Source organism: Hemiscyllium ocellatum, chromosome 16, assembly GCF_020745735.1.
Source record: "Hemiscyllium ocellatum isolate sHemOce1 chromosome 16, sHemOce1.pat.X.cur, whole genome shotgun sequence".
Taxonomy (NCBI): Eukaryota; Metazoa; Chordata; class Chondrichthyes; order Orectolobiformes; family Hemiscylliidae; genus Hemiscyllium; species Hemiscyllium ocellatum.
The window spans coordinates 61,808,426-61,836,228 of record NC_083416.1 but is presented as its reverse complement, the minus strand read 5'-3'; the positions used below and the strand labels follow the sequence as shown (position 1 = coordinate 61,836,228).

Below are 27,803 nucleotides of genomic sequence, written 5' to 3'. Positions count from 1 at the left end.
TCTCCTGAGGTGTAGTATCCCAGAACTGAATTCAATATTCTAAACTGAACTAACAGAGCTTTACGCAGTTGATATAATTTTCATTGCTTTGTATTCAACTTCTGAAATAAAGTTGAAAGTTCCATTAGTTTTTACATTATCATTTGGACCTGTTCATTAACTAGTTGTGATTTATGTAGTTGGACTGCTCAATTTCTCTGGTCCTTCACAGTTCCTAGAATGTAACCATTTAGCAAATGCCCTTATCACACTTTCTCAGGTTTGAAAACAATAGTCTCATGTTTTTCTGCTTTGATTTCCATCTACTGCAGTTTTGCCTGATCGATTAGCCTGCCAATGTTGCTTTTCAAATGTCTGCCTTCATCTGCCAATTAACTTGATGCAATCAGCAAACTTGGATATACAGGTCCATATTCCTTCACTAAAGTTGAGCGTTCCCTGACTAATGGAATAAATTGCCAGCCAAGATTATATGCACAAATCTCCTGAATGAGATTTGAACACACAACTTTATGACTCAGCAGCAAGAGTGCAATCATTGAGCCAAGTCTGACATTTATACCAACACTATCTTTATCGTCAGTTCTGTTATTAACCAAATACTGTTGCAAGCTAATTTAAAACAATTAATCAACTTAATTGTCAAATACCATCAAGTCGGCTCTACTAATTGGTGGGAATAATCATTTTTTTCAAGGATTGTTAATTTTTGCTGTATTGATTTTGTACTCCTATCGTATGAAAGTATAGAAGTTTACAATTAGAATTTTACAATGCGGTGGAAGGTGTGCCAGCTCTCTGGAACAATAATCCACTTGTTTCAGGTAAATGCATTTTCCCATGCCGCCTTTATGTTGCTTAAATATTCATCCACCTTTTTTTCAAAAGCTATTTCACATTCTACTTCCACCATACTTCCTGCTCAAAAAGGAAAAAAAGGGAAGTTTCTAGTTCATTGAATCCCAGAGAGGTTTCAGTGTGACTTGGACAAGTTGAATGAATGGGTATATTCATGGTAGATGTAGTATAATATGGATAAATAAGAGATACTCCACTTTGGGAGCAAACACAGGAAGACAGATTATTGTCTGAAATGGTGATAGATTGAAAAGGAGGAGAGAGGTGCAACAAGACCTGAGTGGCTTTTTACACTCGCTGAATGTAACTATGCAGGTACAGCAGACAGTGAAGAAAGTAAATGGTATGTTGGCTTGCATAGCGGAAGGATTAAACTACAAGAGGAGTAATGTCTTGCTTCAATTGTACATAGCTTTAGCAAGACCACACCTGAACTATTGTGGATAGTTTTTGATCTCCTTATCTGAAAAACATTCTGCCTATGCAAGGAGTATGACAAAAGTTTACCAGACTCATTCTTGGATGGCAGGACTGGCATAGGAAGAGCATCTGGATCAGTTATGACTTTATTCATTGGGGTTTTTGAAGAATGAAAGGGGAAGCCTACAAACTTCTAACAGGACCAGACAGGATAAACACAGGAAGGATGTTCCCAGTGACTGGGGAGTCTAAACCAGAGATCACAATTTAAGAATATTAGGTAGGCCATTAAAGACTGAGATAAGGAGAAAGGTGGACCTGTGGAACTCTCTACCACAGGATATGGTTGAGACCAAATAAATGAATGTTTTTAAGAAAATGTTGGACAAAGTTCTTAAGGCTAAAGGGATCAATGATGATGGAGAGAAAATGTACTGAGCTGGATGATCATGTTGAATTGTAGTGTAGGCCTGAAGGGCTGAATGACCAAGTCTTACTTCTATTTTCCTTATTCGTATGAGATCTTTCGATTCTATCAGAATGGGATGATGGGGCTCCAGTTTAACATTGTAATGAAATGGTCTGTTTGGTAACATAACACCTCTTAGTATTTTACAGAGGTATCAGTTGCATATTCATGTCAGCCTTTTATCCTGTGCAAATGTTCACATTTAGTTCACTTACCTGAAGTAGATCATTTGTAAAATATACATGCAAAATATTGTGGCTATGGTTTATTGGGCAGAAGTGATCCAAAGGTAGAAGACAGAGGGTGGTGGCGGACAGTTGTTTTTCAGACTGGAGGCCTGTGACCAGTGGAATGCCACGAGGATCGGTGCTGAGTCCTCTACTTTTTGTCATTTACATAAATGATTTGGATGTGAGCATAAGTGGTAAAGTTAGTAAGTTTGCAGATGACCCCAAAATTGGAGGTGTAGTGGACAGTGAAGAGGGTTACCTCAGATTACAACAGGATCTTGACCAGATGGCCCAATGGGCTGAGAAGTGACAGATGAAGTTTAAGATTAAGCGAGGTGCTGCATTTTGGGAAAGCAAATCTTAGCAGGGCTTATATACTTAATGGCAAGGTCCTAGGGAGTGTTGCTGAACAAAGAGACCTTGGAGTGCAGGTTCACAGCTCTTTGAAAGTGAAGTCACAGGTAGATAGGATAGTGAAGAAGGTATTTGGTATGCTTTCCTTTATTGGTAAGAGTATTGAGTACAGGAGTTGGGAGGTCATGTTGCGGCTGTACATGACATTGGTTATTGCGTACATTTCTGATCTCCTTCCTATCTGAAAGATGTTGTAAAACTTGAAAGGGTACAGAAAAGATTTCGAGTAAAAAATGAGGTCTGCAGATGCTGGAGATCACAGCTGCAAATGTGTTGCTGGTCAAAGCACAGCAGGCCAGGCAGCATCTCAGGAATAGAGAATTCGACGTTTCGAGCATAAGTTCTTCATCAGAAAAGATTTATAAGGATGTTGCCAGGGTTGGAAGATTTGAGCTATAGGGAGAGGCTGAACAGGCTGGGGTTGTTTTCCTGGAGGGTTGGAGGATGAGGGGTGACCTTATAGAGGTTTACAAAATTATGAGGGGCAAAGTATTTTCCCTGTGGTCAGGGAGTCCAGAACTAGAGGGCATAGGTTTAGGGTGAGAGGAGAAAGGTATAAAAGACACCTCAGGGACAACTTTTTCACGCAGAGGGTGGTACGTGTATGGAATGTGCTGCCAGAGGAAGTGGTGGAGGCTGGTACAACTGCAACATTTAAGAGGCATTTGGATGTGTATATGAATAGAAAGGGTTTGAAGGGATATGGGCCGGGTGCTGGCAGGTGGGACTAGATTGGATTGGGATGGCTGGTTGGCATTTTCATTAACGTAACCAGCTTTGATCAAGTGACTTCTCTTCTTGACTCAGATTGTTGGACTGGAATTTACACTCTCCTGCCCAGCGGTTTGGAAGATATGAGAACATTCAGTGAGTAGCCTATCTGTATCTTCCACATCCAATTCCCTCCCCACTACAATTATTCCAGGACAGGAGCTGCTTATACCTGGGGTAAACTTCTTGCTAATCCCATTGAGAATCTTAGGAAGGTAACTAACTTCAACCTGCAGCCACCAGGATTTAACAAATGACATATGTCTGACCGTGCCAACAATGCTCTGAGCCCATCCCTTAAATGTTTGTACTGTCCTCCTGGAACATATTCTGCCATTACCAAGTTCTGGGTAAAGCAGTTGTTTTAGTCTGGTACCTGTTAAGGGACAAGAGAACATGCTGGCTGTGGATGATCAGCACCACAATGCTGGGCAGGTTGACTTGGGAGAGGATGCTGCTTTTGGATCACCTTGTTTACCACCAGATTTGGAGGATCTTGGTAAGGCATTGCCGTGGTGCTTTGAAGTGCCTGCTGGCATTTGTTCAAGCTGCACAAAAATGTAAGGATCATCGAGTCATCGAGATGTACAGCATGGAAACAGACCCTTCAGTCTAACCTGTCCATGCCAATCAGAAAAACTGTAAGTTCATCAGTTGGTGATGCTGGTAAGGGCAAATGTTCTTCAGAGGAGTGCAGTCAGAGCCAAGGTTGTGGCACACTAGGTGGCTCAGTTGCACAGGAGGGGGGGGGGGGGCGGGTGGTGGGTGGTGGTGGAAGACTAGAGAACAGTGTAAGAGTATAAATGTTGGGGGATTTATTATTTAGGGGAATGGTCATAAACATGACATCAGGCTGTTATTTTGCCACCCTGGTACTACTCCCAAATATGTCAGAGAGCAGCAACAGGTAATTCTTTTAGAGAAAGGCAAATAGTGAGAGGTTGTGATCCATACTAGTGCCAATGTCTTTGGTAGGAAAGGGGATGAGATCCTAAAAGCAGATTGCAGTATTCTAGAAAGGAGATTAAAATGTAGGAACTTTAAAAACAGCAATCTCAGGATACTCCCCAAATGTTTCCATGTGCTAATGAACATAGGATACAACAATTGAACACATGGACAGAGAATTGGTATAGGAAAGGAGGCATCAAATACAAAGGAATCTAGATTATCCTGCATTCGATTAACCGAATTTTGGATTATCCAAACAAGATTGCAAGGTCCCGATGCTTGGCTAAACTATGTCATCCGGCATTCGATCATCCGGAATTCGATTAACCAAACGAAATTCTCCCCACCCATGTCTTTCGGGTAATTGAGGTTCCTCTGTATTTGAGGCACTGGGACAAGTTCTGGGATAGGTGGGACCAGATCAAGATGGACAGACTGTATTTCATCAGGACTAAAATTTATATCCTCACAAAAAATTTCCTACTGCTGTTGGGGAGATTTTAAACAATATTGTTTATAGGAGTTTTATTATAGGTTACCAAACAAGAGTGATAATATTCAGCACAGTAAAAATCAGAAAATTAGAGATGTATATAACCTGGTTAATGCAGTAATAATAGTGACTTCTACCTACGTATGGAATAAGTAAACCTATCAGACTATATTGTGGATATGGAATTCCTGGAGTGTTTGAGATGTGTTTCTGGAGCAGTGTGATCACGAACCAACTCAAGATCAGGCAATTTTAGCTTTATTGTAATATAATTAGAATGGGCTAATTAATGGTCTTGAACTGAAGAAATTTCACATTAATTTGAAATGTGATGTAGTTCATTCTGAAACCAAGATCTTTCATCTGAAAGAGGAAATTATAAAGGTTTGACAGACATGTTGGTGATAGTGGATTGGGAAATGCATTAAAAGATTTGATGGAAGGTAGTATTTAAGATGCTAACTAATATTAAAGAAAATGCTGCATGATATATAACAGAAGGGCAAGTAATGGCCTAGTGCTATTAGTCCAGAAACACAGTTAATGTTCTGGGGATCCCAGATTTGAATCCTGCCTCAACAGAAGGTGGAATTTGAGATCAATTATCAAAAATTACTGGAATTAATTACCATGAAGCCATTGTTGATTGTCATAAAAACCCAGCTGGTTCACTAATGTCCTTCAGGGAAGGAAGTCTGCCATCCTCACCTGGTCTGACCTACATGTGACTCCACACCCACAGCAATGTGGTTTACTCTCAACTGCACTCTAGGCAGTTAGGGATGGACAATGACTGCTGGCCTAGCCAGTGATGACTAAATCTTGTAAATAATAAAAAAAAATATTGTGAGTATACCTACAGCTCAAGGACTGCAGCTGCTCAAGAAGGCAGCTCATTATCACCTTCTTTAAGGGCAACTAGAGATGGGCAATAAAAGTTGGCCCATCCAGAATACCCATATTTCATCAATATTTAAAGTAATATATTCTTGTAAGGCACAAACATAGTTGATTCTGCTCTCAATCACCTTATCAACAGTATTATCAAGCAGCACTTGTTGAGCAATAACCTGCTCATTAACGCCCTGTTTGGGTTCCTGCCAGAACCACTAGGATTCTGACCTCATTACAGCTTTGGTTCAAACATGGATAAAAGCATTGAATTCTAGAGGTGAGATGAAAGTAACAGTCCCTGACATCAAGGCTGCATTCAACCAAGTGTGGCAACCAGGACCCCTGGCAAAACTGGAATCAATGGGAAGCAGGGGGAGAAGTCCCTGTTGTTTGGAGTCATGCCTGGCACATAGAAAGATGATTATGGTTATTGGAAGTCAATGATCTCCGTTCCAGAATATCCAAGATATTTGCAATTCCTCAATCACTGAAGCAATCCATGTTCAATTGCAACAAGATCTGGGCAATGTTCAGACTTAGGTTGACAAGTAGGAAGTGAAATTCATACCATATGAATATTAGGCAGTGACACTGTCTAATAAGAAATGATCTAACCACCATCCCTTGACACTCAATTGTATTTTCATCACTCGATCCTCCACTAGCAATGTACTGGGAATTATTATTGACCATAAACTCAACTGACCTTTGATATAAATAAAGTAGCTACAACATCAGAGGAATACTGCGGTGAGTAACTCACATCCTGACTGCCCAAAGTTCAGACACCATCTACAAGTCAGGATTGTGATGGAATAGTCCATGCTTATCTGAACTGCTATAGCTCCAATAACCCTCAAAAAGTTTGACATCATCCAGGACAAAGCAGCCCACTTGACTGGCGCCACAGCCACAAACGTTCACTCACACCACCATCAACACTCCGTAGCAATAGTGTGTACTTATAATTTCCTTATACAGCACCTTCTAAACCCATTCCACTTCCACATACAAGAACAAAGGCAGCAGATAAATGGAACACCACCACCTGCAACTTCCCCTATATGTCATGTGCTATCCTAACTTGGAAATATGTTGCTGTTCTATCTCTACATCAAAGTCCTAGAATTCCATCCTAAAGGGCATTGTGGATCTACCTATAGAACATAGACTGCCAAGGTTCAAGAAGGCAGCTCAGTGCCACCTTTTCATGTGCAATTGGGACAGAGAATATGCAATGCCCAGGTTCCATGATTGAATAAAAAGAAATCTTTCCAAGTCAGTAGAAATGTAAGGTTGAATTATTTTCCTAGTTATTATGCTTTTTAAAAATATTCTTTAAGATGTCTACAGCTGTTTAAAGGGAAAAATTTTATTTCTTATTTTATAATTTTCATGTTTTGTCATATATGCTAACCACCTTCAAGATGCTGTTGAAAGGATGCTCAGGAGGATAAGGAGATCCACAAGTTGAAATGTCAGCACTCTAATGCTTGTTTGTGCAAAAAATATCTACTTTGGCTTAATTCCTAACTCTACTATTTCTCCTGTGTGAAGACTGTGGTTAAAGTTCTGAAGTTATGCAATATAATATGTAATGTTGACATTACAGTGAGAAACTCCAAAGGGGTCACATTGCCCTTTTAAGATAATCAAGCTAAGAACAGTTTTCAATGTTTTATTACCAAGTACCTTTGAAGTGCAGGAAGTGTTGCAATGCAGGGAACATAACCTGTCTGAGTTCCCTACTGATAATTGGCTCTCAATTAATTTCAACTTTTATTGGAACCTATCAGTTGACATCCATTACAATCTGGGCCTCTGAGAAAGCAGAAGAAAAATAAAATTGGTCTCACCAGATTCCATTTTTAAAGACATCGTGTGAGACTGATAACTTTGGTCTTTTGGGAGAATTAAGATTAGGCATATGTATTGAAACCATGATAGTAATCAGAGAGGTAGGTACATAGACGTTGTTACTATGGAACTAGAATTCATAAGTAAAAGTTCAGGAAATGCTGAACTTTATCTAACTTAGAGTCACTTCTTAACAGTCTTTATCTATTTACACAACCGCTTTAATATCAGAAGGAAGTAATTTCACTTTAAGTCATAGGAACAGGGATAGAGAATTCAGCCCTCAGAACTGTTCCCTGATTCATTTAGGTTATGGCTAATCTGTACCTTGACTCCATTTGCCTTTTCCCTTGATTCTCTTGCCTATCAAAGTTCAAGTGATCTCTGTCTTAAGGGTTTTATCCACAGATTTTTTGGGGGATTAACTTCCAAAATTTCCAAAACATAGTTGCTGGTTTCTCCCCTAAATGCCCAATTTTAATTTTAAGGTCTTGCCCTCTGATGGATTACTCACCGGAGAAAATAGTTTCTCCATACTTGCCATGCAGCGTGCCTTACTCATTTTAATCAAAACATTTAAATCACTTTTCCATTATTTAAAATCAGAGGAATTTAAGACATGTCTCTGTAACCTGTCCCAAATTATAACCCTTTTGGGTGAGGTTATCATTTTGGTACTATAACTCATCCAAGGCCACAATGTCTTTCCGATGGTTTCAGGCTCAACAGTAACTGAATACAATAGTCTAGCAGGGTCCATCAAAGGCTCTGTACAGGAAGAAAAACTTTCACCCTTCTGAATTGCAATTTGATATTAAACCCAAGATAAAGGGATAGTAGCATTTTTGTAATATTACTAACTCGTAGTCCAGAGAGCTGAACTAATGCTAAAGGGATAAGGTTTCAATTAATACCACAGCAGGTGATTGAGTTTAAGGTAAATTCACTTATACAAGTGTAATAAATAAATTGTTGTCAAAAAGTCATCTGATTTACTAATAAACTTCAGTTGTAGATGATTCGCTACCAAAGGCAATCAGAGTTCAGCAATGAATGTCAACCTTGCAATGTAATGCTCGTAAGCTAAGAATGAATTTACAAACAAATTGGCTTTTTAATTGCCTTTTATACTTGTGCATTAGATATTATGATTTGAGGACATGAATAGCTAAGTCCTTTGGCTTCTCCACAGCTCCATGTCTCATCTTTAATAAAATATTCTGAACTTTCTTGCTCAGACTTTAAATGAATCACTTCACATTTGTCCACCTCACCTTCTACTATTGTTTGTTTGTTGACTTAGCCTTAGCCTAATGATGGATTAATAACACACAGCCACTTATATTTATATGGCACGTTACATGTAGTAAGACGTCCAAAGGCAGTTAACTGGCACATTACAAAACAAAACTCTGAGCTACACAAGGGAGGTTCACAAGATCAAAAACCTCATTAACCAGGTAACTTTGATGGACTGTGAGGTAGAGAGGTGGAGGGAGGCAATTCCAGAGTTTGTGGCCAAGGCAACTGAAGGCAAAGCCAAAAATCATGGAGTGGTGTTTGAGAGATCAGAATTAGAAGGCAAAAAGGTATCATAGAGATTGGTATGGTTGGATGAGATTACGGAGACAAGAGGTGTGAGGCATTTTGGAAATGAAGATGCGAATTTTAAAATCAAGGGATTGCTTGAGAGCCAAAACACAGGAGCGATAATTGAATGGATGTTTTCATTCATTCATTGAAATGTGGATATCACTGGTTAGGGCAGCGTTTATTGCCTGGGGAGCATTTAATGTCATAGCATCATAACGGTGCACATTACAGAAATAGACCTTCGGACCAACTTGTCCAGGCCGATCAGATATCCTAAATTGATCTAGTCCCATTTGCCAGTGTGTGGTCCATCTCCTTCTTAAATCTTGAAACCTACCTCGAGAGTTGGGCCTCCGTTTTGAACAGAGTGGTGAGGAGAGAGGGCGGAGAGAAGCGAGGGCTGCTGGGAAGTTTTTAAGCGGGTGAGATCTCTGGCACTGAGGCTCAGAAGGGAAGGGAGAGGGGAGAATAGAAAAGCGTTAGTGATAGGGGACTCAATAGTTAGATGGATTTGTGGTCATGAACGGAACTTCTGGAAGGTATGTTGCCTCCCCGATGTCAGGATCCGGGATGTTACCGATTGGGTTTACAGGATTCTGAAGGGGAGGGTGAGCAGCCAGAAATTGTGGTACACATTGGCTCCAATGATATAACCAGGAAAGGGATTGAAGATCTGAAAAGTGACGAGAGAGAGCTGGGTTGGAAGCTGAAGAGCAGGACAAGTAGAGTGGTGATCTCAGGTTTGCTACCGATGCCACGAGAGATTGAGATGAGGAGCAGTCAGTGAGCGCAGCTTAACATGTGGCTGTGAGCCTGATGCAGGAGGGAGGGCTTCAGTTACCTAGACTATTGGGATGCCTTCTAGGAAAGGTGGGACCTGTACAAGAAGGACGGGTTGCACCTGAACTGGAGGGGCACAAATGTCCTGGTGGGAGATTTGTTTATGTGGTTCAGGAAGGTTTAACCTAGTTTGGCAAGGGGGTGGGAACCAGAGCTATATATCTGAGAGGGGGATAGTTGTAGATGGGGCAGTGACAGGATGTAGTGAATCTATTGGGAAGGTTTTTCATGTGATGAAGCAAAGGGATCGGTTAAAGTGTGATGCTTTAAAGCAGGCAGTGTCAGAAATAAGAGTGATGAACTTCGAGCATGGATCAGTACTTGGGACTATGATTAGATTAGGTTACCTACATTGTGGGAAACAGGCCCTTCGGCCCAACAAAGTCCACATCAACACTCCAAAGAGTAGCCATAATGGAGACGTGGGTTTCGCAGGGGCAGGAATGGTTGCTAGATGTTCTAGGGGTTAGAACGTTAAAAAGAACAGGGAGGGTGGAAAAAGGAGAGGATGTAGCATTGCTCATCAGAGAGTGCATCACAACTACAGAAATGAAGGTTGTTGAGGAAGGTTTGTCTACTGATCAGTATGTGTGGAAGTTATGAAGAGCAAGGAAGCAGCCACCTCATTGGAGGTTTTCTACAGACCGCCTGAGAGCAGTAGGGAGATTGAAGAACTCATAGGCTTGCAGATTTTAGAAAACTGCAGAGGTAGCAGTGTTGTTATTATGGGTGACTTCAACTTTCCCAATATTGACTGGAACCTCCTAAGTGCAGATGGTTTGAATGGAGCCGTTTTTGTTAGGTGTGTTCAGGAGAGTTTCCTTACTCAGTGTGTAGACGGGCCGACAAGTGGAGAGGCCATTTTGGATTTGGTTCTCAGCAATGAGCCAGGACAGGCGTCCGATTTGACAGCAGCAGAACACATTGGTGACAGTGAACACAACTGCCTCACATTTACCATAACCTTGAAGAGGGAAAGAGCATTAGCAAAGGGAGATATTTAATTGGGGAAAAGGAAATTATGACGCTATCAGTCAGGAGTTGGGAAGTACAGATTGGGAGTAATTGTTCCATAGAAAAGGCACAACAGACATGTGGAGATCGTTTAAGGAGAGTTGTTGTGAATGATGCACAAATTTGTTCATCTGTGACAGGCAAGAAGGGGTAAAATTAAGGAGCCTTGGATGACAAGAACAGAGGAGCAAGGATTTAGCACAGCTCTAGAGGATTACACGTTTACTAGTAAGGAGTTCAGTAATGAACTGAGGACTGCTCAGTCCTGATGAAGGGCTTTTGCCCGAAACTTCAATTTTCCTGCTCCTCGGATGCTGCCCGACCGGCTGTGCTTTTCCAGCACCACTTTAATCTAGACTCTGATTTCCAGCATCTGCAGTTCTCACTTTTGCCTAATGGACTGAGGAGAGCCAGGAGGAGGTATGAAAAAGGCTTGGCAAGAATGTTTTAGGGAGAACCCAAAGGTATTTTACTCATATGTGAGGAATAAGAGAATGATCAGGGAGAAGGTAGGACTGGTAGGGAAGTTATGCATGGAGTCTGAGCAGATAGGGGAGCCCTAAATTATTTTTTTGCTTTGGTTTTCTCTAAGGAAAGGGACCTTGTTGTGAATGAGAACTTTGAGGAGCTGGCAAACAGGCTTAAACAGATCAAGATTGATGAAGTTAATGTGCTGGAAAACATTAAGATTGATAAGTCCTCAGGGCCAGACCAGATTTATCCTAGGTCACTCCAGGAAGCGAGAAAGGAGGTTGCCAAGCTGCTGGCAAAGATATTTGCTTCCTCATTCTCCATGGGAGTTGTATCAGAGGATTGGAGGGTTGCGAATGTTGTTCCTCTTTTCAAGAAGGGTGATAGGGAAATCCCTGGCAACTGCAGACCAGTCAGTCTTCCGTCTGTGGTCAGCAAGGTTTTGGAAAGAATTCTGAGAGATTAAAGGCAGGCAGCATGGTAGGCTCATTCATAAAGTCAGGAGATATGGGATACTGGGTGATTTGGCTGTCTGGATTCAGAATTGGTTGGCTAACGGAAGGCAGAGAGTGGTTGTAGGTGGAAAGTATGCTGCTTGGAAGTCAGTGGTGAGTGGTGTCCTGCAGGGCTCTGTTCTTGGGCCTCTGCTCTTTGTAGTTTTTATAAATGGGTTGTCTATGGAGATTGAGGGGTGGTTAGTAAATTTGCTGATGACATAAAAGTTGGAGGTGCCATTGATAGTATCGAGGGCTATTGTAGGCTGCAGCGTGACTTAGACTAGATGCAGAGTTGGGCTGAGAAATGGCAGATGGAGTTCAACCTGGATAAACGTGAAGTGATGTATTTTGAAAGATCAAACTTGAATGCTGAATATAGGATTAAAGACAGGATTCGTGGCAGTGTGGAGAAACAAAAGGATCTTGGTGTTCAAGTGCATAGATCTCTCAAAGTTGCCACCCAAGTGGATAGGGTTGTTAAGAAAGCATATGGTGCTTTGGCTTTCATTAACGGGGGAATTGAGTTTAAGAGCCACGAGGTTTTGCTGCAGCTCTACAACATTCTGGTGAGACCACACTTGAAATATTGTGTCCAGTTCTGGTCGCTCTACTATAGGAAAGATACAGAAGCTGTGGAGAGGGTGCAAAGAAGGTTTACCAGGATTCTGCCTGGACTAGAGAGCTTGTCTTATGAGGAGAAGTTGACTAGGCTTGGACTTTTCTTTCTGGAGAGGAGGAAGAGAGGTAACCTGATCGAGGTATACAAGGTAATGAGAGGTATGGATAGAGTCAATAGCCAGATACTTTTCCCCAGGGCAGGATTGACTGGCACGAGAGGTCATAGTTTTAAGATATTAGGAGGAAGGTATAGAGGAGACGTCAGAGGTAGATTCTTTACGCAGAGTTGTGAATACATGGAATGTGTTGCCAGCGGTGGTGGTGGAAGCAGAGTCATTCGGAACATTTAAGCGACTGCTGGACATGCACATGGAAAGCAGTGAACTGAGGGGAGCGTAGGTTAAGTTATTTTATTTTGCATTAGGAATAATCCTCGGCCCAACATCGTGCGCCAAAGGGCCTGTTCAGTGCTGTACTTTTCTATTTTTTATGTTCTAAACCCTTCCTATTCCTCCTGACTCACCACTTCCTCTGGCAACTCATTCCATACACACACCATTCTCTAAGTGTAAAGATTGCCCCTTTGGCCCACTTTAAATATTTCCCCTCTCACCTTAAACCTATGCCTTTCAATCCTATTTGAGAGTTAACTACATTGCTGTGGATCTGAAGTCATATGTAGGCCAGATCAGGTAAGAACAGTAGATTTCCTTCTCTCAAAGGATCTTAGTGAACATGGTTGCATGGTTACCATTAGATTCTTTCTCTAATTCCAGACTTTTTAAAATTGAATTTCAATTTCTCCATCTTCCGTGTTAGGATTCGAACTCACGTGCTCAAAACATTTAGTCTGTGGTTCTGGATTATTAGTCCAGTGACATTACCACTTCACTTCTGCATTCAGGCTGTTAAGGGCAGCACAGTTTTGAATGCCCTTGAGTTTATAGTGGGCAGAATGTGGAAGATCATCAAGGAGTGTACTGTAATAGTCAAGTCTAGTGGTAACTAGCGGTAATAGAACCATATTCAGCATCAATATGAAACATAGGACCAACATCAACATTATAGTGAGCCCCTTATGGAATTGTGGTTGGCTACCAAATAGAGTGAATGTTAATAAAGTTGTAGTTTTATAATCAAAATAAATTACAAAATTACCCATAAACCAACTAAATCAGCCTCAAATATAGGTGAGAAAAGATAATCAGTCCTTCTGCTCAGGATCAGGTCAGCCCAGCTTCAGCTCTCTCATTCTTCAATGCCACCTTACATCTCTTCTTTCCACAATCAATCAATAATCTTCCATTTACTTTGATTATAAAACTACAATTTCATCTGTGTTCACTCTATTTGGTAGCCAACTACAATTCAATAAGGGACTCACTATAATGTTGGTGTTGGCCCTATGCGACCTTTGTTTTGTATTGATGCTGAATGTGGTTCTATTTTTGCTTTCTTAGTGCATGCTTACTTTGCACTTACTTGAAGGCAACCAGCTTCAGTAAACATCACATAACCTTCTCAGCACACACGGGCTCGGAGATACTGAGAACTGCAGATGCAGGAGAGCCAGAGTAGAGCTGAAAAAAGCACAGCGGGTTGAGCGGCATCAGAGGAGAAAGGGAGTCAATGTTTCAGACCGAAACATTTCATTCTGATGAAAGGTTCTGCCCTGAAATGTCAACTCCCCTTCTTCTGTGATGCTGCTTGACCTGCTGTGCTTTTTTCACCTCCACTCTTTGGCTGGCAGTCCATAATTGTGTGAGTGGACATAGTGTGGCTCACACTGCTTTCTTCATGCGCATGGTCTTTAGTGCTCACTTCCTGTTTGACAACTTCTGTGGCTTTCATAGACTTTTAGTACAGGACAAGAGGGAGGCAGCTTATGCTGGTGGTTACCACTGAATAGTCAATCCAATAGCTAACAGGGTATGGACGTGTTGCTCTGCTGTGATGTGCTGTGTAGGACTGAGCTATGTTAATGTCAGACCTGCAGCATGTGTGAGCAGTTTACACACTACATGTGCTTGAAGAAAATGGCCATGTTTGAAAGTCTAAGGGGAGCAGTCCTTAGTCCTTAGCCACAGTCAGTTGGGTAGGAATGGAGGTGGGGTACTACTACAATCAGTCTAGGTGCTGGTCAAAAACATCAATGTCAAATTTTGGAGGTCTGCACCTGACTCTTTCTTATGACAGTTGCTGCCTCCTTTCAAGTTCCTCAGGGATGGCAGCTGAGAGACCCTTCCAAACATGGCTCATGACAACTTTATGAAATCTTGGACTGAGGTAGAACAAAGATGCCATGCTGCTCATATTTTGACCTGGGACATAGTGGAACACACTCCAGCCCTCCTCAAGATGAGGTTTTGTTGCCTGCTTCTCATCCAGTAAAGCTTTGCATTATAACCAACATGTGTAGCATGCTGACCCTTTCAAAACTGGAGCCACTAAAGGGGGTGCTGTCCAGGATACAACCAACATGGGAATCAGCAGCAAGGTTCTGAGGGTGAAGTTGATGTTGAGGATCAGGACGTTGACCAGAAGTGCTGCCTGAAACAGCGTGACAGAGCATCATCACCCCAGAAAAGTCAGAAAAAAACTTCATTGAAACCCATATCCAGAATGAATGAGCCAGCTTTGGAATTCATTTACTTGTTTAACATTCTGTTAGTGATATGGTAAGTAGCCCCTGTTAAGTACAAAGGGCATGACAACCTCATTATTTTTGTAGTCCTTGACCTTTGTTGTTAAATAAATGTCTCATTATCCATCTAATCGTATGCTTGATATCATTGCATCATTCCCTTTTGGGGTATTTACATATGACAGGTCCTACTGACCATTAGGGAAAATGCAATTGTTGGTAAGACAGTGCGTTAACATCGTACAGCACTAAGATTATGACATCTGTCAAGATATCATATTTGAGTGGTATGCAGTGAAGTCTCGCATGATAGGCAGCAGGTTGAGAGAAATATTGAAGAATCTTCATTTTACTTTGACATCACCAGTAACTCTTCAATGTTTCAGAGTTCACACAGACTACTAATTTGTCCTGAAATGCTTGAGCATCCTCCAGGGCAGCATTGAACATGTGAGCAGCAATGGTGGGTAAGTTGCTGGCAGGAATCCTAAGGAACAGGATTTACATGTATTTAGAAAGGCAAGGACTGATTGAGGATAGTAAGCATGGCTATGTGCGTGGGAAATCATGTCTCACGCTTTTCTCAGCAGATCAATGTGAGTAAGAGTGGACATGTGAACTTGCCCAGCCTTGAACAGAAGTGCACAGCCTACAAAATATGACACACATGGTGAATCTTCTCCAGCAAAGCTGTGAAGAATCATCACTGATTCCATGTTCTCACTTTCAAGGTGAGTATAAATATGAAATGAGGTGTAAAGGGCATGCCTTAGCGTAATGCCTGTAAATTGAATTTATCCTCAGTATTGTCCACATTAATGTGCAATGATATGCTGCAGTCCTCAATGTCACAATTCAACTATCCTTGACAGTTGAGGCTATTAGCAGTCAAGGTGTCAGTTGCTTGCAGGAGATGAGCAATGCTTGACCATTATAACTTCTTTCATTCTTGGGATGTCTGAAGAGACTGTTTATTTCTCCCATGGTGTGACTTAACCAGGTACAATAGTGGAAGTTATATAAAAACAAGCACTTTTACAGTGCAAGTGAACATATGTTTACATTGTGGTGATATCACTGGATTAAAAATCCAGAACTAATGTATTTGAATTAATACATTAAGGACAAAAGGGTAACTAGGGAGAGAATAGGGCTCCTCAAAGATGAGCAAGGCAGTCAATGTGTGGAGCCGCAGGAGAAGGAGAGATACTAAGTGAGTATTTTTCATCAGTGTATACTGTGGAGAAGAACATGGAAAATATAGAATGTGGGAAAATAGATGGTGACATCTTGAAAAATGTCCATGTTACAGAGGAGGAGGTGCTAGATGTCTTAAAATGCATAAAAGTGGATAACTCCCTAATACCTGATCAGGTGCACCCTAGAACTCTTTGGAAAGCTGGGGAAGTGATTGCTGGGCCCCTTGCTGAGATATTTGTATCAACAATAGTCGCAGGCGAGGTGCTGGAAGACTGGAGGTTGGCAAACGTGGTACCACTATTGAAGAAAGGTGGTAAGGAAAAGCCAGGGAAATATTGACCGGTGAGTCTGACTTCAATGGTGGGTAAGTTGCTGGCAGGAATCCTAAGGAACAGGATTTACATGTATTTAGAAAGGCAAGGACTGATTGGGGATAGTCAGCATGGCTATGTGCGTGGGAAATCATGTCTCACGAACTTCATGGCATTTTTTGAAGAAGTAACAAAGAGGATTGATGAAGGTAGAGCGGTGGACATGATCTATATGGACTTCAGTAAGGTGTCGACAATATTCCCCATGGGAGACTGGTCAGCAAGGTTTGATCTATGGCACACAGAGAGAACTAGCCATTTGGATACAGAACTGGCTCAAAGATAGAAGACAGAGGGTGGTGGTGGAGGGTTGTTTTTCAGACTGGTGGCCTGTGACCAATGGAGTGCCACAAGTATTAATGTTGGGCCCACTACTTTTTGTCATTTATATAAATGATTTGAATGTGAACATATAAGGGATAGTTGGTAAGTTTACAGATGACATTAAAATTGAAGGTGTAGTGGACAGCAAAGAAGGTTACCTCCGAGTGCAACAGGATCTTGATCAAATGGGCCAATGGGCTGAGGAATGGCAGATGGAGTTTAATTTAGATAAATGTGAGGTGCTGCATTTTGGGAAAGTTAGTCTTTAGCAGGACTTAAACACTTAATGGTAAGGTCTGAGGGAGTGTTAGTGAACAAAGAGACCTTGGAGTGCAGGTTCATAGCTCTTTGAAAGTGGAGTCGCAGGTAGATAGGATAGTGAAGAAAGCGTTTGGTATGCTTTCCTTTATTGGTCAGAGTATTGAGTATAGGAGTTGGGAGGTCATGTTGCAGCTGTACAGGACATTGGTTAGGGCAATGTTGGAATATTACATGCAGTTCTGGTCTCCTTCCTATCGGAAAGATGTTGTAAAACTTGAAAGGGTTCAGAAAAGATTTATAAGGATGTTGCCAGGATTGGAGGAATTGAGCTATAGGGAGAGGTTGAATAGGCTGGGGCTGTTTTCCCTGGAGTGTCGGAGGCTGAGGGGTGACTTTATAAACGTTTATAAAATCATGAGGGGCATGGATAAGATAAATAGAGAAAGTCTTTTCCCTGGGGTGTGGACGTTCAGAACAAGAGAGCATAGATTTAGGATGAGAGAGGAAGATATAAAAGAGACCTAAGGGGCAACGTTTCATGCAATAGGTTGCACGTGTGTGGAATGAGCTGTCAGAGGAAGTAGTCGAGGCTGGTACGATTGCAACATTTAAAAGGCATCTGGATGGGTATATGAATATGGATTAGTAGTGCTGGAAGAGCACAGCAGTACAGAGCAGTAAAACCGACGTTTTGGGCAAAAGCCCTTGCCTGATACGTCGATTTTACTGCTACTCGAATGCTGCCTGAACTGCTGTGCTCTTCCATCACCACTAATCCAGAACCTGGTTTCCAGCATCTGCAGTCATTGTTTTTACCTGGGTATATGAATAGGAGGGTTTGGAGGGATATGGGTCTAGTGCTAACAAATGGAACTAGGTTAGATAGGATATCTGATCGGCATAGACAAATTGGACTGAAGGGTCTGTTTCAGTGCTGTACATCTCTATGACTCTATAACTCAAGGCTAACGTTCTGTGGATGAGGAGATGAATTCTGACTTGCAAGTGGTGAAAATAGAATTCAATAAAATTCTGCAATAAAAGTCTATCCTGATGACAATTGCATAGCCATTGCTGATCATTGTTAAAAAAAACCTGGTTCATAAATGTCCTTTAAGCAAGGAAATTTGCTACCTGGTTTGGCCTGCACGCGATTCTAGACACACATTAATATTGTTGATTGTTAGGAATGAGCAATAAATGCTGGCCTAGCCACTAATGCCCACATCCTGTGAACAAATAATAAAATGATGAAAGGTTATTCAAAATTATCTGAGAGGAAGGGGCAGATGGAGTGAGGTCACAGTCCCTGCCCCTCTCCTCCATATCCTCCCTCCCCACCACCATATATGGAAAGAGGAACCGAGTTAACATTTCGAATCCAGTATTCAGATGTCTAGCATCCACACTATTTTGGTTTTAATTACGAATGGAAATTATTATTTTGAAGAGTGTAGGAAGCTTGTTCAGACTGACGGTTAGTTAGTCCTGTTGGGAGTGACACACCAGTCTCATCGTGAAGTTGCCTATCCACACATGAGTAGTTGTGTACTTCTCTCGCCAAATTCAACATTTCCATAGGACTGCAGCAGATGCAAGGAGCCTGATAACTACTGACCCTTATCATTCTCAGACCCATTGGCCCAGTTGTGGGACAAGCTGCAGAGAGAGAAGGGGAGGAATTGAGTCGGATGGAAGTGGATAGAACAGCAGTTAGTGGTGATGCATGAACAGGAGAGCTGGTGAGGAAGTAGGAAGCATGGAGGGCACAAAGGGTATAAGAGTCATTAGTTGATCATAGTGTATGTAATCATGGGTGTTGTAGTCCATGAGCCTTTGTGAGAGGTTTGTGCAGTGGCAGGCATGGGGTGAGTGCTGCCTCTGAGTGTGAGCTAGCAGAGAGAAGGTAGTAGCACTTACCCTTGCAGAGCACTGACCTTCTATTGACACAGCTTGGTGTCTTCCTTCACTCAGGACACTACATTCAGGTTGGCTGGATTTGGTGGTGCAGCCTCATGAGGTGCTCAACTCAAATAAAGGACTGTCTTCCTTTCAGCCATCCTGTTCATCATCAATTCCAAATCCCTGCCCATAAAGTGGGGAAAGAGAGCTCTTCCTTTTGTCTGGACTATGAATGTCGAGGTTCAAGCATGGCAGTGTGAGGTGTTGTTTCTGGCATGTAGCGATTGAAGTGGTGTGCACTGAGTTTTAAATAGGGTACTGGAGGTGCGAAAACTTCAAAAATTCTCACAGTACTGAGCAATTCCATCACTACCATAGGATTCCCAAAGAAAAGTACACAAGTGCCATTTACATAATTAATAAAATGAAGAGTGGAAGAATCATAATAAAAGTTGTTCTGAGTGATGGTGGAGTAGATGCCATGAGTCTCACTTGACAAAACACCTTACTTATAATAGGAAGATTCAATCCAGGCAGATCTATGACCAGTACTTTAACCAGAACCAGGTATATTGGTTAAATCTGGGATCATTTGGAATGTTGCAATTACATTTCCGAACCCAAGTCATCTGGAATGTCACAAACTAGTGAGTGTGAAAGAGTAACACTGAGAAACAATGTAGTTTAACTCCTTGCTTGGTATCTTGGGCACATTTTTGTGATCAACCTTGTGAGAAAATTTCAGCCTGCGTCCAATTGAGGAAAAATATGTGTGCCCGTCGCAAATGTTGGCATGCTGGGCTGAGGTAACATCAACAATAGAATAAAACATGCATCGTAAAATGTAACTGTTGCTTTGATAAAGCTCACTCAGTAAAGTTAATAATATGGTAATTCCTTTATGTTTAAAAACAAACCAGATAGTTATAAATGGTTTAAAGCTATGAAAGGATAGTACCTCACATTTTCACTTATGCTGCTTTCACGAAGAGCTCTTTCCCAACAACTCACCATACTTTAATTTATTTCTCTTTTGCAACAAAAAGGATTACAATGACAACGTGGCGTTCACCATTGGAATGTTCAGACTGTCCCAGAATCCATGTGTTCTAGGGTTGCCAAGTCATTTATTATATACCAGAGACAACATTCCATCCAACTACTTAGCTGATAGCAGGTTTAGTAAAACAATGGCATCATTTTACTGAGATTTCGTTCTAACAAAATGGAAATATAGCCCTTTGCCCTTGGCACAAACACTACTAAGTTCACCCAGTTTTAAAACCATTTTAAAGTATTAAAATGCCAAACAAATTGGAACACCAAAGGGCATGTTCTCAATTAACTCTTCATAAGCTTAAATTTGTGAGGGCCACTGTAAAGTATAAATATTCTGATTTTTTTTATTTCAGTGTTGCCATTTGTTTTTGATGTAATTGCACAAACATAATATGTTCTTCTTGTCTTGCATGCCATGTTTCCACCTTTACTGTGAGAGTTAGAGCAATGCTGACATTGTTTTGTCCACACTGCCTGAAAGGATGACCATATTTAGTTTCACGCCATCTGTGAACAAGCTTTCTACTGACAAAACTCACAATTGCCTTCCAATAGAGTGTAGTACTGATTAGTACTGATATTCAAAATAATAACTACAGTGTCAAGTCATGGTCAGTTTGGATTTTGTCATTTGTTGGTAAGGGACTGCAAGAACAAGGAATTATTGAGAGCTTTGGTGTGAACTCACTTGGAATATTGTGTCCCTTTTTTGGTATCCTTATTTAGGGAAGGAAATGACTAAATATACACTGGGTTGGTTCCTTAACTGAGAGGCTGAATAAATGTGGTCTATACTCTGAGGTTCAGGAGATTGGGAGGTGACCTAATTGGAACTTACAGCATATTGAAGGGTTTGCCAGGGCAGACACTGAGAGATTGGTTATGTGAAGGAGAAGTGTATAGACTCATTTGATTTGATTGTACAGTGAAAAGTTTAATTTTGCACGCTGTGCAGGCAGATTACAACATAAAAGGACACACAGATCATTGGGTGGTTGAACAGAGGAAGGCATGAAAAGTTACAACTGTCAAGGAGTTGAAGCAACATCAGCATTAGATTTGAAATTTGAGAGGTTAATTCACCAGTCTGATAACAGCAGTGAAGAAGCTGGTCTTGAACCTGTTGGTACGTGTGTTTAATCTTTTGTATCTTCTGCCTGATGGAAGAGGTTGGAAGAGATTGTAAGCGGGGTTAAGGGGGTGGTTTTTATTGATGTTGGCTGTCTTTCTGTGGCAGTGAGAGGTGTAGATGGAGGCAGTGGATGGGAGGTTAGCTAATGTGATGCTTTGGGTTGTGTTCATAACTTTCTGTAGTTTCTTACAGTCCTGGGCAGAGCAGTAGCTGTGCTGAAAATGTCAGGCAGCATCCAAGGAACAGGAAATTCGACGTTTCGGGCATAAGCCCTTCATCAGGAATCCCCGAAACGTCGAATTTCCTGTTCCTTGGATGCTGCCTGATCTGCTGCGCTTTTCCAGCAACACATTTTCAGCTCTGATCTCCAGCATCTGCAGACCTCACTTTCTCCTAGAGCAGTAGCTGTACCAAGCTGAGATGCACCCAGATTAAATGCTTTCTATGGTGTATCTATAAAGGGTGGTGAGGGTCCTTTATGGACATGATGAATTTCCTGAGCCTCCTGAGGAAGAGGATGGGGCAAAAGCTTTAGGATAAAGAATTGATCATTTAAGTCTTAGACGAGGAGAACTTCTATACTGTGGGATAAAAATCAGTGGAATTTTCTGCCTAGATGATTGTGAATGCTCCATCATTGAATATTGTGGAGAGGCTGGAAATCAGGCAGAGATAAAGGAAAACAAACACTGCAGGAGAGGGGCAGCTGGGGAAAAGAAGCAGCAGTGTCTGGGAAGAAAGAGGATAAATTGGTCGATAATTACAGCCAAAGGGAATTGCGGTGTCTATGGTAACATTAAAGATTACATTCAGCCCCTGAGAATCATAAGTAACACAAAGCAAGCAACCAAGGAAACGTGAAATAAGTTTTAATCTGCATTTGTACCAACTGACAATGGATGATGCAATGAAAAACAAACATCCGAGATTTGATGCTTACATGGGTTTAAGGTCAAAACATGTTTTCAGTCTGGCTTTCAGAATTCATTCAAATAATTAGGAAGGATACTGTTCTTTAACTTGCTTGGGAGAGGTGATCTCACTTCTCTCACGATGCTTCTGATTGGAGGCCTAAACTCCCAAGATTATTTTAGAATTCTTTCTAGCAGTGTATGTAGCGGATCACTGCTGATGGAATGCTGCTTATAATTTGACATGCTGCTGCTGTTTGGCTGCTCTCTCTCTTCACTCTGGTTGCAGTTGAACAGTACTAGGACTGTACCTGGTTTGAAGTTAGACAAGAATATGGGTCTTTTTTTTGTTTGTTAAATAAGGTATATCATCACAGAAATATGTCATTCTAGCTCTCTGGTTATTCAAAGCCTCACGTCATTGAATTTTTTGTAAGCCATTATTGCACCTACTCTTAACCAGTATCAGTCCTTTAGCTCTGCATTCTGGTGAGTTTTTTTGTCTTTTCTTTTCCTTAAAGCCTTAAATGTTCAATTACCGAAATAACTGTGATTAGAATTCTCTATGGTTATAATGAACGTGGTTTGCAGATTGGAATGCAGTTCTACTTATTTGCTGTGTGCTTCTCTCAAGACACACATAGTTCGTAATTCTCTCTCATGCTGATATTTACACCAAACGATTTCATCGTAGCTCTAAAGCATATTTATCAACTTGCATATCTGTGCACCAATCTTTTAAATGGGGCAAAAGATAATTGTAAAACCTGCTGGTATTTCTGCAACATGAAGAACATTGCAGCTGGACACAGTAGAGTTGTGTAAAGTCACTTTATTACTAATTATAACTTTTTATTTAAAAATATTGAAACATTATTCCTCATGTGAAGACTGGTTGGATTCTGAAGAAGCTAACAAGGAGCCACTTGCTGCAGTTAGTTTATTTTTAAAGGTCAGTGTCGTCATGGTAATAACTAGCAAGGAATTTTACCATGTTTATACTTTCAGGCAGAGCACAACAAAATGACTAGTGATGAGACCATATTGATTCTATCTCACTTAAAATGCATTTTAATTTAAAACTTCAACATTTTTTATAAAAATCTGACATTAGAAATTTTCAAAATGGCTTCATCACATTTGCAGCGAAACTCCTATTGTGTCAATTCTTTAGATCGGTAATCCTGATTGTGCAGTAATTGTATATTTATGGCTGTTCCAACATTTGTCACACTACATCTGATACAGCAGAGTTTTATCCTGCTAGGCAAAAAGGAAAAAGAAAAAGTTAAGAGTGACACTTATTTATCACATCTTAAGTTGTCTATGCACTCATTGTCTATGTAGTACTTTTTTGGCATGTTCACTATTGTTCTGTAGGCAAAAGAATCAATAAGCTGCACACAGCAAAGCTACTATGAACAGTGTGTGGGATAAATGATCAGTTCATTCATTTTGATCAGTTAATCGATCAGGCTGATTGGATCAAGTGACCATTTTTACTTGAACAGGCAGACAGGGTGTTGGTTTAATAAATCATCAGAAACATGACAATTTTTACAATGCAGCACTCCTTCAGCACTCACTAACATGCCAGCCTAGACTATGCATGAAAGCCCTGTAGTGTGACTTTTACCAATGTTCCCACAAGGCTACATGTGTCTGCAGCCTTAGGAATCTGGAGGGTACCATGAAAATCCCTCATAAATTGTTTCTTCTAAGATGCCAGCGTGCAGCAGCAAAAAATAATAAAGGTAGACTGCAATCAAATAAACAGGCCATCCAGAAGGGAAATGCAATGGGATTAAATACGTTTGAACAGCCTGTAGCTGTGTGCCCAGGTGTATCAGTGAGCCATGGGCAAAGTTGACCTCAGTCAGAAGTACAAGAGACAACATTGTGGCCAATGTCATTAATATTTTTGAGCTGGATACATTGCAAGAGTGCACACCGGTTTTTGATTCCCTTGCACTCTCATGTCCTTTGGGGAGAAGAGGGCACTGGACACCAGAGATAGTGTTTCATCAACTGATCAAATGCCACATCTAGCCATATTGACACCAATGAAGGAGGCAGCCCTTGACTGAGTGGAATAGCTGTGTAGGAGCAGTGGTGAGAGTAAAGGAATGGCTACATAGGACCTGAACATCTCTGGATGATAGAGATGAAACTTATTAATCTTTCCTTCATGCCAAAGCAGTAACTCTTATGGATCTGCTTCAATTGCACAGAGCAGACAATGGCAGAAGAACATTTGCGAACCCACCTTCTTGTGTCTCCCATTGGCCAATTGTGGAGCAGCAGGCATTGCAGGCAAAAGTGACAATATCAGCACAATTTGGAAAGCAAGAAGGTGTATGGAAGACCAGTCAAGGCCACCTTCCACCAGCACAGACATATCACCTCTATAGGCCCCTCAAGCAAACATGGAAAGGGTGACACATGGTGAGCAGCAAATTAGGGAAGAGGTGAGGAAGGCTGTCGAAGCTGTGGGCAGTGACCCTTGGAGGATGGACACAGCCATAGTATGATGATGGAGATGCAGAGTCATGGGTGTCACACACATAGTTTGTGTTCCTATAACAACAGTATGAGGCATGTGCAAATGTCATGTTCTCAGAGACTGTGCAGATTGTGGAGCAGACAACGGAGATGCCCATTCATAACATTTTATTTTAGATTCCCTACAGTATGGAAACAGGCTCTTCGGCCCAACAAGTCCACACTGACCCTCCGAAGAGCAACCCACGCAGACCCTTTCCCCTATATTTACCCCTGGCTAATGCACCTAGCACTACGGGCAATTTAGCATGGCCAATTCACCTAACCTGCACATCTTTGGACTGTGGGAGGAAACCGGAGCACCCGGAGGAAACCCACGCAAACATGGGGAGAATGTGCAAACTCCACACACAGTTGCCCCAGGCTAGAATTGAACCCAGGTCCCTAGTGCTGTGAGACAGCAGTGCTAACCACTGAGTCACCGTGCCACCTGTATATGTGCTGCCCTATATCAGGCACATGACTGCATGAGCCTGTCCATTGAGAGCATGGCCAACCACTTGGAGAAGCATGAGAGGTATCATGTAGAATGGATGCAGAAGTATTGCACTGACTTCCAGGCAATGAATGTCAAAGGCTCTGATGGCATAAATGATGTATAGACTGGTACTAGGTATATTACAACTATTGGTCACCTCTAATATTCAAGCACCCATGAAGTGGTTGGTGATGAGTATGAGGGGATCCCTTGGATGAAGCCATTGTGATCTGATGCCTCCATGACCCCACTGACGAAGGCACCATCAGTGCAGGAAGGCTGCCTGGGAGTGGCTGCCTCTCCATGGCACCAAGGACAACTGCCAGAGTTATCTCAGCAGCCTACCATCACCTCAGCCTTTTTCTACAGGGCAAACGCGCTGTAGGAGGAACATGCTCTTACTAGTGGGATAGTGCAAGAGTCCATGTTAGGTCTATTCTAAATGTTCATTACCTACTTAAATGATGTGGATGTGAAATTAATTAAATTCCCAAATTTGCTGATGACTCCAAACTGAGTGGGATCATAAATCGGGAGAAGGATACAAGGAGGCTTCAGGAGGACATAGACAGGCTAAATGAACAGCTCCAAACATGATAGATGGTAAATAATGTGAACAGGTGAAAAGTTATTCCATTTGGTACCAAACAAAAGGCAGAAGAGTTCTTAAATGTTGAGAGATTGGAAAGTGTGGATGTCCAAAGGGATCTGGGTATACTTGTCCATGAGTCATTAAAAGTTAGCATGTGATTGCAAAAAGCAATTAGGAAGGCAAATGATGTGTTAATATTCATTTCAATAGCGTTTGAGGATTTGAGAAATGAAGCTTTCTTTCTATAATTGTATAAAGTCTTGGGGAGAGCTCACCTGGAGTATCATCTACAGTTCAGTCTCAAAGGATATAGTGCCACAGAGGGAGTTCAACGAAGGTTCATCAGATTAATCTCTGGGATAAGAGGATTGCTTTATGAGGAGAGATTAAAGAAACTGGCTCTATATTTCCTTGAGCTTCAAAGAATGAAAGGTGATGGGTGTAGGTTTGCTCGCTGAGCTGTAGGTTTGATATCCAGACGTTTCATTACCTGGCTAGGTAACATCATCAGTGGTGACCTCCAAGTGAAATGAAGCTTTCTATTTATATATTTGTCCTGGATGGGGTTCCTAGGGTTTGTGGTGGTGTCATTTCCGGTTAGTTTTCCGAGGGGTTGATAGATGGTATCTAGATTTATGTGTTTGTTTATGACGTTGTGGTTGGAGTGCCAGGCCTCTAGGAATTCTCTGGCATGTCTTTGCCTAGCCTGTCCCAGGATAGATGTGTTGTCCAAGTCGAAATGGTGTTTTTTTGCCTCTGTGTGTAGGGCTACGAGGGAGAGAGGGTCGTGTCTTTTTGTGGCTAGCTGGTGTTCATGTATCCTGGTGCCTAACGTTCTTCCTGTTTGTCCTACATAGTATTTGTGGCAGTCCTTGCATGGAATTTTGTAAACAACGTTGGTTTTGTCCATGGGTTGTACTGGGTCGCTTGCATGAAAGGTGATCACACTGAAACTTCAAAATTCTTACAAGGTGTGACAGAGTGGATGCACATAAGATGTTTCCCCTGGCAGGTGTCTCTAAAACCGGGTAATATAATTTCAGAGTAAATGGAGATGGGGAAGAATCTCTTCAAGGATGGTGAGCCTTTGGAATTATGTATCCCAGAGGACTGCACGGCTCAGTCTTAGAGTATGTTCAATACAGAAACTAAAAGGTTCCTGGACCCTAATGACATTAAGGGATGTGGAGAAAGTGTGGTTAAGTGAGCATGGTGATAGGTGGTTAGCCATGATCTCATTGAATGGTGGAAGTAAGCTTGATGGGCTGAATAGCCTGCTCCTGTACCTCTGTTCTGGTCCATCAGTAGCAATTCAGTTATATACATATATGACAACCGAGAGATCAATGTTATTTTATCTTCCACCTTGAATACATCCAACTGCTCTGACTTCAATTTACCTTCACTCAATCACATCTCAGTTTTGTAAAATTGTTTATCCCCAAATTAAAGCTTTTACTCTTTGACTTCCTCTCTTTTTTTAAAATCACAACTCCAAATTACTACAATGAGAATGCTTTATAACTGATGGCCCTGTCACCTCCTCAGATTAATTCCCTAAAATCAAGTCCAGAATTGCCAATTTCTTTAATAAACCCCTTATATTCTGGCCAAAAACAATCTGAACGTGGTTTAAGAATTCTGCATTCTGTGTACATTTTACACTGAACACATGCCATTGCTGTTGTGTTTTGGTTTCCCATTCTCTTTATATTCAACCCCCCCCCCCCTCCCCCGCGCCTTTTCTTGCTGTGTTGCTGCCAACTTTCAGATGAGCTGCTAAAGACTGAGATGCTTTCGTGTTCCAGGGAAGTCCAATGCAAGTTTGAGGAACAGCACCTTATCTTCACCTTCGCTCTCTCCAGTTTTCTGGATTCAGTGTTTAGTTCAACAACCTGACATCATATGCTCTGGTTCCATCTTGTGATAGATCCGTTTTTCCTCCTTTTTTTGTTTTACTAAGCTAGTTTTCATCTT

The 27,803-nt window shown here is 41.4% G+C and overlaps 1 protein-coding gene across 1 annotated transcript in view; it reads left to right on the top strand.

The window, feature by feature from the left end:
* Nucleotides 1-27,803, top strand: part of LOC132823236 (protein Shroom1-like) — an 81,060-nt gene that overhangs the window by 11,673 nt on the left and 41,584 nt on the right. The window lies entirely within an intron of this gene.